Genomic DNA, 13,977 nt, shown 5'->3' with positions numbered 1-13,977 from the left:
CCATTTAAAACTGAGATGAGAAAAAACTTGTTCACCCAGAGAGTTGTGAGTTTGTGGAATTCTCTGCCACAGAGGGCAGTGGAGGCCAATTCACTGGATGAATTTAAAAGAGAGTTAGATAGAGCTCGAGGGGCTAGCGAAATCAAGGGATACTGGGAGAAGGCAGGCACGGGTTACTGATTGTGGACGATCAGCCATGATCACAATGAATGGCGGTACTGGCTCGAAGCGCCGAATGGCATCCTCCTGCACCTATTTTCTATGTTTCTATGCTCCTATCATTTATAAACATGAACTATGAACCCTTGGGGCAGGGACTATTGCAAAGTTTAAGAAACATTTCAACAGGTACACGGAAAGGATGGATTTCGATGGATATGGGTCAAACGCAGGCAAGTGGGGTGAGTGTAGATGGGGCAAGTTGGTTGGCGTGGGCAAGTTGGGCTGAGAAGCCTGCTCTAAGATGGCGCCACAGAAGCAGATCTACAAACTCACATTGAGCGCTCCACACTCTTCAACCTCTATTATATACTGTCAATGGGTCGATCGTAATCGTGTACTGTCAATGGGTCGATCGTAATCGTGTACTGTCAATGGGTCGATCGTAATCGTGTACTGTCTTTCTGCTGACTGGTTTGCACGCAGCTAAAGCTTTTCACTGTACAGGCCGGGGGGTACAGGCCGGGGAGTACAGGCCGGGGGGTACAGGCCGGGGGATACAGGCCGGGGGATACAGGCGGGGGGTACAGTCGGGGGGTGCGGGCGGGGGGAGCGTAGAGGGGGGTACAGGCTGGGGGTGCGGGCGGGGGATGCGGGTGGTAGTACAATAGTACAAAGCAAATTTACAGAAAACTCTGCTTTAAGTGTCGAATAGGTCAGGAGGACACATTATTGGCAACTATGCTGAATACAAGATTCAACAGGAGGGGGGTACAGGCGGGGGGGAGCGTAGAGGGGGTACAGGCGGGGGGTGCGGACGGGTGGTGCGGGCGGGGGGTGCCCGCGGGGGGTGCGGGCGGTACAGGAGGGGGGTACAGGCGGGGGGTGCGGGCGGGGGGGAGCGTAGAGGGGGGTACAGGCGGGGGGTGCGGGCGAGGGGTGCGGACGGGTGGTGCGGGCGGGGGGTGCAGGCGGGGGGTGCGGGCGGTACAGGAGGGGGGTACAGGCGGGGGGTGCGGGCGGGGGGGAGCGTAGAGGGGGGTGCGGGCGAGGGGTGCGGGCGGGTGGTGCGGGCGGGGAGTGCGGGTGGGGGGTACGGGCGGTACAGGAGGGGGGTACAGGCGGGGGGTGCGGGCCGCGGGGTACGGGCGGGGGAGCATAGAGGGGGGTACTGGCGGGGGGTGTGGCCTTGTGAGAGCGTAGAGGGGGGCACAGGTGGGTGGTACAGGCCGGGGGTGCGGGCGGGGGGAGCGTAGAGGGAGGTACAGGCCGGGGGGTGCGGGCGGGGGGTGCGTAGAGGGGGGCACAGGTGGGTGGTACAGGCCGGGGGTGCGGGCGGGGGGGTACAGGCCGGGGGGTGTGGGCGGGGGGAGCGTAGAGGGGGGTACAGGCGGGCGGGGGGAGCGTAGAGGGGGTACAGGGGAAAGATGAAGCCATTCCCGTTGAGCTCTTACGCTTCATCGCTCTATTCGACTGAATCTTCGACTGAATCTGCAGGTCCCGGAGGTCGAGAGACTCCTCTTCATCGTCCAGCACTGTGGGGCAGGGACAGAGAGCGTCTCCAGACAGAGCGGCGGAAACTGCCGGAAAGGGGGGGGGGTGGTACAGGCGGGGAGTACGGGCCGTGGGGTACAGGCCGGGGGGAGCGTGGAGGGGGTACAGGTGGGGGGTACGGGCCGGAGGGTACAGGCCGGGGGGAGCGTGGAGGGGGTACAGGTGGGGGGTACGGGCCGGGGGGTACGGGCCGGGGGGTACAGGCCAGGGAGTACGGGCCATGGGGTACAGGCCGGGGGGAGCGTGGAGGAGGTACAGGAGGGGGGTACAGGCCAGGGTGCGCGGGCAGGGGGGTACGGGTGGGGGGAACGTGGAGGGGGCTACAGGCCGGGGGTGCGGGCGGGGGAGAGCGTGGAGGGGGGTACAGGTGGGGGGTACAGGCCGGGTGTACAGGCGGCGGACGGGGATGTACCCGTGCGGGGAGAGACAGCAGTTCCGGAGGTGCCCAGCCAGAGAGTACCAGGCCCTTGGGGTTGACCCGGGCACCTCCAGCCCATTCACAGGAGAAGGCCCTTCGGCCCACAATGTCCGTACCGGACACAGGACGGCAGAGGATCAGGCCACAGATAGACACAAAATGCTGGAGTCTCTTAGTGGGACAGGCAGCATCTCTGGAGTGAAGGAATTGCTTCTCTCCAGAGATGCTGTGGGTCCTGCTGAGCCACTTTGTGTCGATCTTCAGTTTAAAGCAACATCTGCAGTTCCTTCCGACACAAGAACAGGCCCTTCGGCCCACAATGTGCGTGCCAAACACTACCACAGGTTGAACTAATCTCCTCTGCCTAGACGTGATCCATATCCCTCCATGATCGCTGTGAATGGTGGTGCTGGCTCGAAGGGCCGAATGGCCTACTCCTGCACCTATTGTCTATTGTCATTCCCTGCATATCCATATGCCTATCGAAAAGCCTCTTAAACAACACTGTTATATCTGCTTCTGCCACCACCATGTGCCCCAGTCACCCACCACCATGTGCCCCAGTCACCCACCACCATGTGCTCCAGTCACCCACCACCATGTGCCCCAGTCACCCACCACCATGTGCTCCAGTCACCCACCACCATGTGCCCCAGTCACCCACCACCATGTGCTCCAGTCACCCACCACCATGTGCTCCAGTCACCCACCACGATGTGCCCCAGTCACCCACCACCATGTGCTCCAGTCACCCACCACCATGTGCCCCAGTCACCCACCACCATGTGCTCCAGTCACCCACCACCATGTGCCCCAGTCACCCACCACCATGTGCTCCAGTCACCCACCACCATGTGCCCCAGTCACCCACCACCATGTGCTCGTCACCCACCACCATGTGCCCCAGTCACCCACCACCATGTGCTCCAGTCACCCACCACCATGTGCTCCAGTCACCCACCACCATGTGCTCCAGTCACCCACCACCATGTGCTCCAGTCACCCACCACCATGTGCTCCAGTCACCCACCACCATGTGCTCCAGTCACCCACCACCATGTGCTCCAGTCACCCACCACCATGTGCTCCAGTCACCCACCACCATGTGCTCCAGTCACCCACCACCATGTGCTCCAGTCACCCACCACCATGTGCTCCAGTCACCCACCACCATGTGCTCCAGTCACCCACCACCATGTGCTCCAGTCACCCACCACCATGTGCTCCAGTCACCCACCACCATGTGCTCCAGTCACCCACCACCATGTGCTCCAGTCACCCACCACCATGTGCTCCAGTCACCCACCACCATGTGCCCCAGTCACCCACCACCATGTGCCACAGTCACCCACCACCATGTGCTCCAGTCACCCACCACCATGTGCCCCAGTCACCCACCACCATGTGCTCCAGTCACCCACCACCATGTGCCCCAGACACCCACCACCATGTGCTCCAGTCACCCACCACCATGTGCTCCAGTCACCCACCACCATGTGCTCCAGTCACCCACCACCATGTGCTCCAGTCACCCACCACCATGTGCTCCAGTCACCCACCACCATGTGCTCCAGTCACCCACCACCATGTGCCCCAGTCACCCACCACCATGTGCCCCAGTCACCCACCACCATGTGCTCCAGTCACCCACCACCATGTGCTCCAGTCACCCACCACCATGTGCTCCAGTCACCCACCACCATGTGCTCCAGTCACCCACCACCATGTGCTCCAGTCACCCACCACCATGTGCTCCAGTCACCCACCACCATGTGCTCGTCACCCACCACCATGTACTCCAGTCACCCACCACCATGTGCTCCAGTCACCCACCACCATGTGCCCCAGTCACCCACCACCATGTGCTCCAGTCACCCACCACCATGTGCCCCAGTCACCCACCACCATGTGCTCCAGTCACCCACCAACCTCCCTTTGAAGGCTCGGACTCTGTTCCTCGGAGCACAGGTGGGACTAGGGTGGCTGGGGCATGTTGGTTGGTGTGGGTAAGATGGGCCGAAGGGCCTGTTTCCATGCAGTGTCACTCTATGATTCTATGGGCTGTGTGGCCGGGAGGTGAGAGAGATATATACCTTCTAGGGATGTGATGCATTTCTTCAGTTTACTTCTCTTCTTCATTTGGCCTGCCATGCAAGAATGAGGGCGATCAATAACCAACGCCCCTTGTCTTCCGTCAAAGATAGACCCTCCCCCAATCCAAACTCCTCACATACAGCACCCGTAGTCAGGTTGGAACTAGGGTTGCCAACTGTCCCGTATTAGCCGGGACATCCGGTATTTTGGGTTAAATTGGTTTGTCCCATACGGGACTGCCTTTGTCCCGTATTAGGCCCAGGGGGCACTGTAGGCCCGGACACTATAGGCCCGGCAAGTGTAGGCCTGGCCAGCTTAGGCCCGGCCAGCTTAGGCCCGGACACTATAGGCCCGGCAAGTGTAAGCCCGGCCAGCTTAGGCCCGGCCAATTTAGGCCCGGCCAGCTTAGGCCCGGCCAGCTTAGGCCCGGACAGCGTAGGCCCGGACAGCGTAAACCCGGACGGCGTAGGCCCAGACAGCGTAGGCCTGGACAGCGTAGGCCCGGATAGCGTAGGCCCGGACAGCGTAGGCCCAGGTAGTGTAGGTCCAGAGGCCCGGGCACTACCTAACGGAGGCTGCATAGCAACCCACCTCCCGGCAGCGCCATTGGTGGAGCGGGAGCAAGTGGCCGCTGGCTGGGTGAGGCCACGTGGGGCGGTGACGTCAGCTTGTCCCTTATTTGGGAGTGAGATAGTTGGCACCCCTAGATGGAACCCGGGTCCTTGGTGTTGTGTGGCAGCAACTCTACCACTGCACCACTGTGACACCATGTCCTTCTGCACCTTGCCTGTGTAAGTCCATGCCCAAATGCCTCAAACACAGAGACTGCAGCCGATTCCACAACCACCTCTGGCATTACCCTCGAGACGTCAACTGGACCTGAAGTACCATCTCAGCCACTGCCTGTGGGATTCTCCCGTACGGGGAGAAGGCAGGAGAATGGGGTTGGGAGGGAGAGATAGGTCAGCCATGATTGAATGTTGGAATAGACTTGATGGGCCGAATGGCCTAGTTCTACTCCAATCACTTACGATCTTATGATCTACCTCCTTGGAGACCCTCGGACCACCTTTAATCTGACTTTACTGGATTTTATTTTAATTTAATTTAGTTTTAGAGTTAGAGCACGGAAACGTGCCCTTCAGCTCACCGAGTCCACACCAATCAGCAGTCACAACAGACAACAGGTGCAGGAGGAGGCCATTCGGCCCTTCGAGCCAGCATCGCCATTCAATGTGATCATGGCTGATCATTCTCAATCAGTACCCCGTTCCTGCCTTCTCCCCATACCCCCTGACTCCGCTATCCTTAAGAGATCTATCTAGCTCTCTCTTGAATGCATTCAGAGAATTGGCCTCCACTGCCTTCTGAGGCAGAGAATTCCACAGATTCACAACTCTCTGACTGGAAAAGGTTTTCCTCATCTCCGTTCTAAATGGCCGACCCCTTATTCTTAAACTGTGGCGCCTGGTTCTGGACTCCCCGAACATTGGGAACATGTTTCCTGCCTCTAACGTGTCCAACCCCTTAATAATCTTATACATTTCGATAAGATCTCCTCTCATCCTTCTAAATTCCAGTGTATTCAAGCCTAGTCGCTCCAGTCTTTCAACATACGATAGTCGCGCCATTCCGGGAATTAACCCAGTAAACCTACGCTGCACGCCCTCAATAGCAAGAATATCCTTCCTCAAATTTGGAGACCAAAACTGCACACAGTACTCCAGGTGCGGTCTCACTAGGGCCCTGTACAACTGCAGAAGGACCTCTTTGCTCCTATACTCAACTCCTCTTGTTATGAAGGCCAACATGCCTTTGGCTTTCTTCACTGCCTGCTGTACCTGCATGCTTCCTTTCAGTGACTGATGCACTAGGACACCCAGATCTCGTTGTACGTCCCCTGTTCCTAACTTGGAAACCGGATTACCCGGAGAAAACCCACGCGGTCACGGGGAATGTGGACAAATTCCGTACAGACAGCGCCCATGGTCAGGATGCAAGCCGGGGTCTCTGGCGCTGTGAGGCAGCAGCTCTACCCGCTGTGCCGCCGCCCTGATGACATTCTATTAGGTTACGAGAGATAACAAGAGGAGTTGAGTTCACTGCCTGCTGTACCTGCACGCCAACTTTCAGTGACTGGTGTACAAGGGCACCCTGGTCACCAGTCACTGGCAGGAACGGGGTACTGATTGAGAATGATCAGCCATGATCACATGGTTCGAAGGGCCGAATGGCCTCCTCCTGCACCTATTGTCTATTGTCTTCTGCGCAGAGGATTGAGAGTCAGAATCTTTTCAAAAACAAGGGGGCTCCGTCCGGTTTGCTTTTTTTAAAGGGAATCTGAGAAGAGGTGTTTTTCACAGAATGATCCCTGGGATGAACAGGTTAACATGTGATGAGCATTTGACGGCACTGGGCCTGTAACTCGCTGGGGTTTAGAGCTGCCCTCGCAACTGCGGCTTGCCTGCAGTCCGTTTGTCTTTTGTGTTGTTTGTTGTCTTAATTGTAGTTTAAATATGATGTAGTGTGTGCGGTTGTGTGTTATGTGGGGGGGGGGTGGGGGTGGGAACTGTCACATTGTCTCTCCCGAGCGGTGACCCGACCATTGTTCTGTGTCGTGTCTCCGTTGCCGCTGCGGCCTACCACCGGCCATGCACCTGGAGCTGGCGGGCTCCGGCTGGGACCACCTGGGGCTCTGGTTCGCACAGCCCGCGGCCCGGACTCACCATCTGCGGCGCTGGCTGCCTTCGGAGGCTGCGGGAGCGGCTGGGACTGGTCTCCGGAGGCTCCGGCATGGGCCGCCTGGACGTCGGAAGCCCGCAGGCCCCTGGGTGGGGGCCGACATCGGGAGCTCCGGCAGCGACAGCGGCAGCGGCTTAGCCCGCCCTGAATCGCGGGGCTTGGGTCGGCCCGCCGCGGACCTTTCACCGTCCGGCGGGGGCTTCAATGTCGGGAGCCCTGACCGCCCCGACGTGACAACTTCAACAGCCTGACCGTGGGAGAAGACGGCAGGGGAAGAGAAAAAGACATTGTGGCCTTCCATCACAGTGAGGAGGGGTCTGGAGGAGACTCACTGTGATGGATGTTTCTTTTGTTTGGTGTTAGTTTATGATTGTATGTGTTATTGCATTTTTATTGATTATTCTTATTGGTCTTATTGTTGAACTGCGGTAATTTTTCATTTCACTACACATTTATGTGTATGTGGCAAATAATTGACCATTTTGTCGCGCCAACCCTCTATTGCTGGCTCCGATTTGTTCTGGCCTTTTCCCACCTCCAGTTCCCACCTCCAGTTCTCTCCACTACTTTCAGTCTGAAGATGGGTCCCGACCCAAAAACATAGAAAATAGGTGCAAGAGGAGACCATTCGGCCCGTCGAGCCAGCACCGCCATTCATTGTGATCATGGCTGATCGTCCACAATCAGTACCCCGTGCCTGCCTTCTCCCCATACCCCTTGATTCCACTAGCCCCTAGAGCTCTATCTAACTCTCTCTTAAATCCATCCAGTGATTTGGACTCCACTGCCCTCTGTGGCAGAGAATTCCACAAATTCACAACTCTCTGGGTGAAAAAGTTTCTTCTCACCTCAGTTTTAAATGGCCTCCCCTTTATTCTAAGACTGTGGCCCCTGGTTCTGGACTCCCCCAACATTGGGAACATTTTTCCTGCATCTAGCTTGTCCAGTCCTTTTATAATTGTATATGTTTCTATAAGATCTCCTCTCATCCTTCTAAACTCCAGTGAATACAAGCCTAGTCTTTTCAATCTTTCCTCGTGTGACAGTCCAGCCATCCCAGGGATCAATCTCATGAACCTACGCTGCACTGCCTCAATTACAAGGATGTCCTTCCTCAAATTAGGAGAGCAAAACTGTACACAATACTCCAGATGTGGTCTTACCAGGGCCCTGTACAACTGCAGAAGGACCTCTTTACTCCTGTACTGAAATCCTCTCGTTGTGAAGGCCAACATACCGTTAGACAATAGATGCAGGAAGAGGCCATTCGGCCCTTCGAGCCAGCACCGCCATTCAATGTGATCATGGCTGATCATTCTCAATCAGTACCCCGTTCCTGCCTTCTCCCCATACCCACTGACTCCGTTAGCTTTCTGCAATGCCTGCTGTACCTGCACGCCAACTTTCAGTGACTGGTGTACAAGGGCACCCTGGTCACCCATCCTTTCTCTCCAGATGCTGCCTGACTCACTGAGTTACTCCAGCACTTTGTGTCTCTCACCCACCTTCAGATAATCCATGAATGGTGACTTACTTGACAGACCTTGATGACAGGCCATTGAAGCCATTGACATCTGTGGCAGAGCTGCTGAGAACCCTGAGGGGCAGAGAACAGGGTTTTACATTTAGGTTTAACTAATCCCTTCCCATCCAAACCACCCCCTCCCCAGGTCATTTCCCCTGCAACCGCAGGAGATGCAACACCTGTCCCTGTACCTCCCCCCTCGACTCTGTCCAGGGACCCCGACAGCCCTTTCAGGTGAGGCAGAGGTTCACTTGCACCTCCCCCAACCTCACCTGCTGTATCCGCTGTTCAAGATGTGGACTCTTGCACATCGGTGAAACCAAGAGCAGAGTGGGCCATCGTTTCCCTGAACTTCTTCGCTCAGTCGGCCTGGAGGGCAAGGGTGTGTGTGTGTGTGTGTGTGTGAGAAGGAGTGTGTGTGTGTGTGGTAGAGAGAGAGAGAGCGTGTGAGAGAGGGTGTAGAGAGAGCGTGTGTGAGAGAGGTAGAGAAGAGGGGTGGGAGGGATGAGAGAGGGTGGGAGGGATGAGAGGGTGGGAGGGAGAGAGGGTGGGAGGGAAAGAGGGTGGGAGGGAGGGAGGGATGAGAGAGGGTGTGAGGGAGAGAGGGTGGGAGGGAGGAGAGAGGGTGGGAGGGAGGAGAGAGGGTGGGATGGAGGAGAGAGGGAGGGGGAGTGGGAGGGAGAAAGAGAGGGATGGAAAGTGGGAGTGGGAGAAAGGAGAGGGGGAGAGTAAAGAGGTCGGAACAATTGGAGGGGAAAGGAGGGAAGGGGGAGAGGGAGGGAGAAAAAGAGGGGGAGAAACAGGGGTTGTGGGAGGAAGGTGAGAGGGGGAAGGAGAGAGGGGGAGGATATGAGGGGAGAGAGAGGGGGAGTGGGTGACAATAAACCACTGACCCTCCCCCCCCTTCCATCTCAGTTCACTTTTACAGTCATAGAGTGATACAGTGTGGAAACAGGCCCTTCGGCCCAACTTGCCCACACCGGCCAACATGTCCCAGCTACACTAGTCCCACCTGCCTGCGCTTGGTCCACATCCCTCCAAACTTGAACTATCCATGTACCTATATAACTGGTTCTTAAACATTGGGATAGTCCCAGCCTCAACTACTTCCTCCGGCAGCTACTTGCACACACCCACTGCCCTTTGTGTGAAAAAATCACCGCTCAGATTCCTATTACATCTTTTCCACCTTCACCTTGAACCTATGTCCCCGATTCCCCTACTCTGGGCAAGAGATTCTGTGTATCTATTCCTCTCGTGATTTTACACACCTCTATAAGATCTACCCCTCATCCTCTTGCACTCTATGGTGTAGAGTCCCAGCCTATTCAACCTCTCCCTGTAGCTCAGACCTTCTAGTCCTGGCAACACCCTCGCAAATCTTCGCTGAACACTTTATTTATTGTGTCGGAAAATTACTGCAGATGCTGGTACAAACTGAAGGTATCACAAAATGCTGGAGTAACTCAGCGGGTCAGGCAGCATCTCAGGAGAGAAGGAATGGGTGACGTTTCGGGTCGAGACCCTTCTTCAGACTGATGACAGGGGGTCGGGACAAAGGAAGGATAAGGTGGAGACAGGAAGATAGAGGGAGATCTGGGAAGGAGGAGGGGAAGAGAGGGACAGAGGAATTATCTAAAGTTGGAGAAGTCAATGCTCATACCGCTGGGCTGTAAGCTGCCCAAGCAAAATATGAGCAGCTGTCGTGAACATTGACTTCTCGAACCTTTATTTAGTTCATTGTCACCCACTACCCCCTCTCCCTCCCTCTCTTTAGGTGACGTTTCGGGTCGGGGCCCTTCTTCAGTCTGAGAGTCTGGGGAAAGGAGAACGAAAGATATAGATGGTACTTAGGACAAATGATGTTGAGTTTAGTTTATAGTCACGTGTACCGAGGTACAGTGAAAAGCTTCTGTTGCGTGCTAACCAGTCAGCGGAAAGACGATACGTGATCACAATCGAGCCGTTCACAGTGTACAGAAACATGATAAAGGAATAACGTTTAGTGTGCACTAAAGCCAGTAAAGCTTTATGAACTGACCTGCATTTGTTTTAACAGAGTTAGGTCGATTCACCAACTCCACCAACACATGTGCACATTGATACTCACACCTGGTCCTACGAGGATAATCCCGGGATGGCAGGACTGTCATATGAGGAAAGATTGGAAAGACTGGGCTTGTATTCACTGGAGTTTAGAAGGATGAGAGGGGATCTTATAGAAAGGTATAACATTATAAAAGGACTGGACAAGCTAGATGCAGGAAAAATAGACAATAGACAATAGGTGCAGGAGGAGGCCTTTCAGCCCTTCGAGCCAGCACCGCCATTCAATGTGATCATGGCTGATCATTCTCAATCAGTACCCCGTTCCTGCCTTCTCCCCACACCCCCTGACTCCGCTATTCTTAAGAGCTCTATCTAGCTCTCTCTTGAATGCGTTCAGAGAATTGGCCTCCACTGCCTTCTGAGGCAGAGAATTCCACAGATTCACAACTCTCAGACTGAAAAAGTTTTTCCTCATCTCCGTTCTAAATGGCCTACCCCTTATTCTTAAACTGTAGCCCCTGGTTCTGGACTCCCCCAACATTGGGAACATGTTTCCTGCCTCTAACGTGTCCAACCCCTTAATTGTTCCCAATGTTGGGGGGAGTCCAGAACCAGGGCCACACAGTCTAAGAATAAAGGGGAGACCATTTAAAACTGAGATGAGAAAAAACTTGTTCACCCAGAGAGTTGTGAGTTTGTGGAATTCTCTGCCACAGAGGGCAGTGGAGGCCAATTCACTGGATGAATTTAAAAGAGAGTTAGATAGAGCTCTCGGGGCTAGTGGAATCAAGGGGTATGGGGAGAAGGCAGGCACGGGTTGCTGATTGTGGACGATCAGCCATGATCACAATGGCGGTGCTGGCTTGAAGGGCCGAATGGCCTCCTCCTGCACCTATTTTCTATGTTTCTATGCTCCTATCACTTATGGCACGGTGGTGCAGCGGTAGAGTTGCTGCCTAGTCAATGGCTATTTTAAGGCAGAGATTGACAGATTCTTGATTACTAAGGGTGTCGGGGGTTATGGGTAGAAGGCAGGAGATTGAGGTTGAGAGGGAAAGATGGATCATCCATGATCGAATGGCGGCACGGTGGCGCAGCGGTAGAGTTGCTGCCTTACAGTGAATGCAGCGCCGGAGACTCAGGTTCAATCCTGACTAAGGGCGCCATCTGTACGGAGTTTGTACGTTCTCCCCGTGAGCTGCGTGGGTTTTATTCCGAGATCTTCGGTTTCCTCCCACACTCCAAAGACGTACAGGTTTGTAGGTTAATTGACTGGGTAAATGTAAAAATTGTCCCTAGTGTGTGTAGGATAGTGTTAGTGTGCGGGGATCGCTGGGCGGCACGGACTCGGTGGGCCGAAGGGCCTGTTTCCGCGCTGTATCTCTAAATGTTAAAAAAAATAAACATGAACTATGAACCCTTGGGGCAGGGACTATTGCAAAGTTTAAGAAACATTTCAACAGGTACACGGAAAGGACGGATTTCGAGGGATATGGGTCAGATGCAGGCAAGTGGGGTGAGTGTAGATGAGGCAAGTTGGTTGGCGTGGGCAAGTTGGGCTGAGAAGCCTGCTCTAAGATGGCGCCACAGAAGCAGATCTACAAACTCACGTTGAGCGCTCCACACTCTTCAACCTCTATTATATACTGTCAATGGGTCGATCGTAATCGTGTACTGTCAATGGGTCGATCGTAATCGTGTACTGTCAATGGGCCGATCGTAATCGTGTACTGTCAATGGGTCGATCGTAATCGTGTACTGTCAATGGGTCGATCGTGATCATGCACTGTCTTTCCGCTGACTGGTTAGCACACAAAACCTTTTCACTGTACCTCGGTACACGTGACAATAAACTGAACTAAACTGATTCCACGCTGCAACTCTAATCCAAATTAAGCGTCCAGAAGAGGTAATGAAGCCGACATTGCCTCCCCCGCCCCCTCCCCCTCCCCCTCCCCCGTTGCGGGGGGTCCCAGGCAGTGGACGGGCGACCCACCTTGGAAGAGGGGCACTGGTCGGTGACGGAGGGGCCTCTGCAGCGGCTGGTTCAGCTCGGTGTTGATGGCGATGAAGGCGGTCTTCGATGACACCACGCTGGCCTGCGTGCTCACCTCCACCAGGCGGCGTGTCCTCTCCGCCACGCCCCCCTCAGTCAGCACCTCCAGCTCCCCAATCAGCGCCTTGGCGGCCAGCCGGTGGATGGTGGCACTGGAGGGGAGAGCGAGGGAGGGGGAGAGAGAGAGAGAGAGAGAGAGAGAGTGAGTGTGTGAGAGAGGGGCGGTGGAGGGGGGAGGGGAGGGGAGGTGGAGGGGAGGAGGAGGGGCTGAGGGAAAGGGGAGAGGGGAGGGGGGCGGGGAAGGCAAAGGGAGGGGAAGTGGGAATGGGGTGGGGAGAGAGGGGGAGGGGGGCGGGGAGAGAGAGGGATGGGGCTGACGGAAAGGGGAGAGGGGAGGGAGAGGCAAAGGGAGGGGATGTGGAGTTTGTGGGGAGAGAGGGGGAGGGGGAGAGAGGGGGAGGGAGTGGGAGTGGGAGTGGGAGGGGGTGGGGGAGGGGAAGGGAGAGGGGGAGGGGATGAGTTGACGGAAAGGGGAGAGGGGAGGGAGAGGCAAAGGGAGGGGATGTGGGAGGGGGTGGGGAGAGAGGGGGAGGGGGAGAAAGGGGGACGGGGAGGGGGAGAGGGGCGGTGGAGGGGGAGGGGGAAGACGGGGTGGGAGAGGGAGGTGGAGGTGGAGATGGAGTGGGAGAGGGTGAGGGAGAGAGGGATAGGGAGAGGGGGGAGAGAGAGGGGGAGAGAGGGGGGGGAGAGAGAGGGGGAGAGAGGGGGGAGAGAGAGGGGGGAGAGAGAGGGGGGAGAGGGTGAGGGAGAGAGGGATAGGGAGAGGGGGGAGAGAGAGGGGGGAGAGAGAGGGGGAGAGAGGGGGGGGAGAGAGAGGGGAGAGAGATGGGGAGAGAGATGGGGAGAGAGAGGGGGAGAGAGAGGGGGAGAGAGAGGGGGAGAGAGAGGGGGGAGAGAGAGGGGGGAGAGAGAGGGGGGAGAGAGAGGGGGGAGAGAGAGGGGGGAGAGAGAGGGGAGAGAGAGGGGGAGAGAGAGGGGGAGAGAGGGGGGAGAGAGAGGGGGGGGAGAGAGAGGGGGAGAGAGAGGGGGAGAGAGAGGGGGGAGAGAGAGGGGGGAGAGAGGGGGGGGAGAGAGAGAGGGGGAGAGAGACAGACTCCTGCATTTTACTTGGGTCTGGGTCCGTGTACTACGAGGGTCTCGGGTGCTTACCTGCCGGATTGGAGGGGTGCCAGGCGGAAGCGAGTGATGGTTTGTATCTGCTGCTCCCCCAGTGAGTACGTCAGTGTTGCTGCCGCCTCTAGACTGGGGTCCATCTGTGGGGGGGTCAGCGCCGGTCAGGGGAGCATTCGACAGACGGACACGTCCCACCTCCCACCTACA

The 13,977-nt window shown here is 56.4% G+C and overlaps 1 pseudogene across 1 annotated transcript in view; it reads right to left on the bottom strand.

Moving 5' to 3' along the window:
• Positions 1 to 12,558: 12,558 nt before the first annotated feature.
• LOC144601064 (von Willebrand factor A domain-containing protein 5A-like) overlaps positions 12,559 to 13,977 on the bottom strand; it is a 31,731-nt pseudogene continuing 30,312 nt past the window's right edge. Inside the window, exons 13-14 of the transcript XR_013548234.1 lie at positions 13,807 to 13,910; positions 12,559 to 12,749 (exon numbers count right to left, since the gene is read on the bottom strand). The product of XR_013548234.1 is annotated as a von Willebrand factor A domain-containing protein 5A-like (transcript). The remainder of the gene's footprint in view (positions 12,750 to 13,806; positions 13,911 to 13,977) is intronic.

This window comes from Rhinoraja longicauda, chromosome 16 (genome assembly GCF_053455715.1).
Source record: "Rhinoraja longicauda isolate Sanriku21f chromosome 16, sRhiLon1.1, whole genome shotgun sequence".
Lineage (NCBI taxonomy): Eukaryota > Metazoa > Chordata > Chondrichthyes > Rajiformes > Arhynchobatidae > Rhinoraja > Rhinoraja longicauda.
The sequence above is the reverse complement of the archived record's forward strand: the minus strand, read 5'-3'. Positions and strand labels throughout refer to the sequence as shown.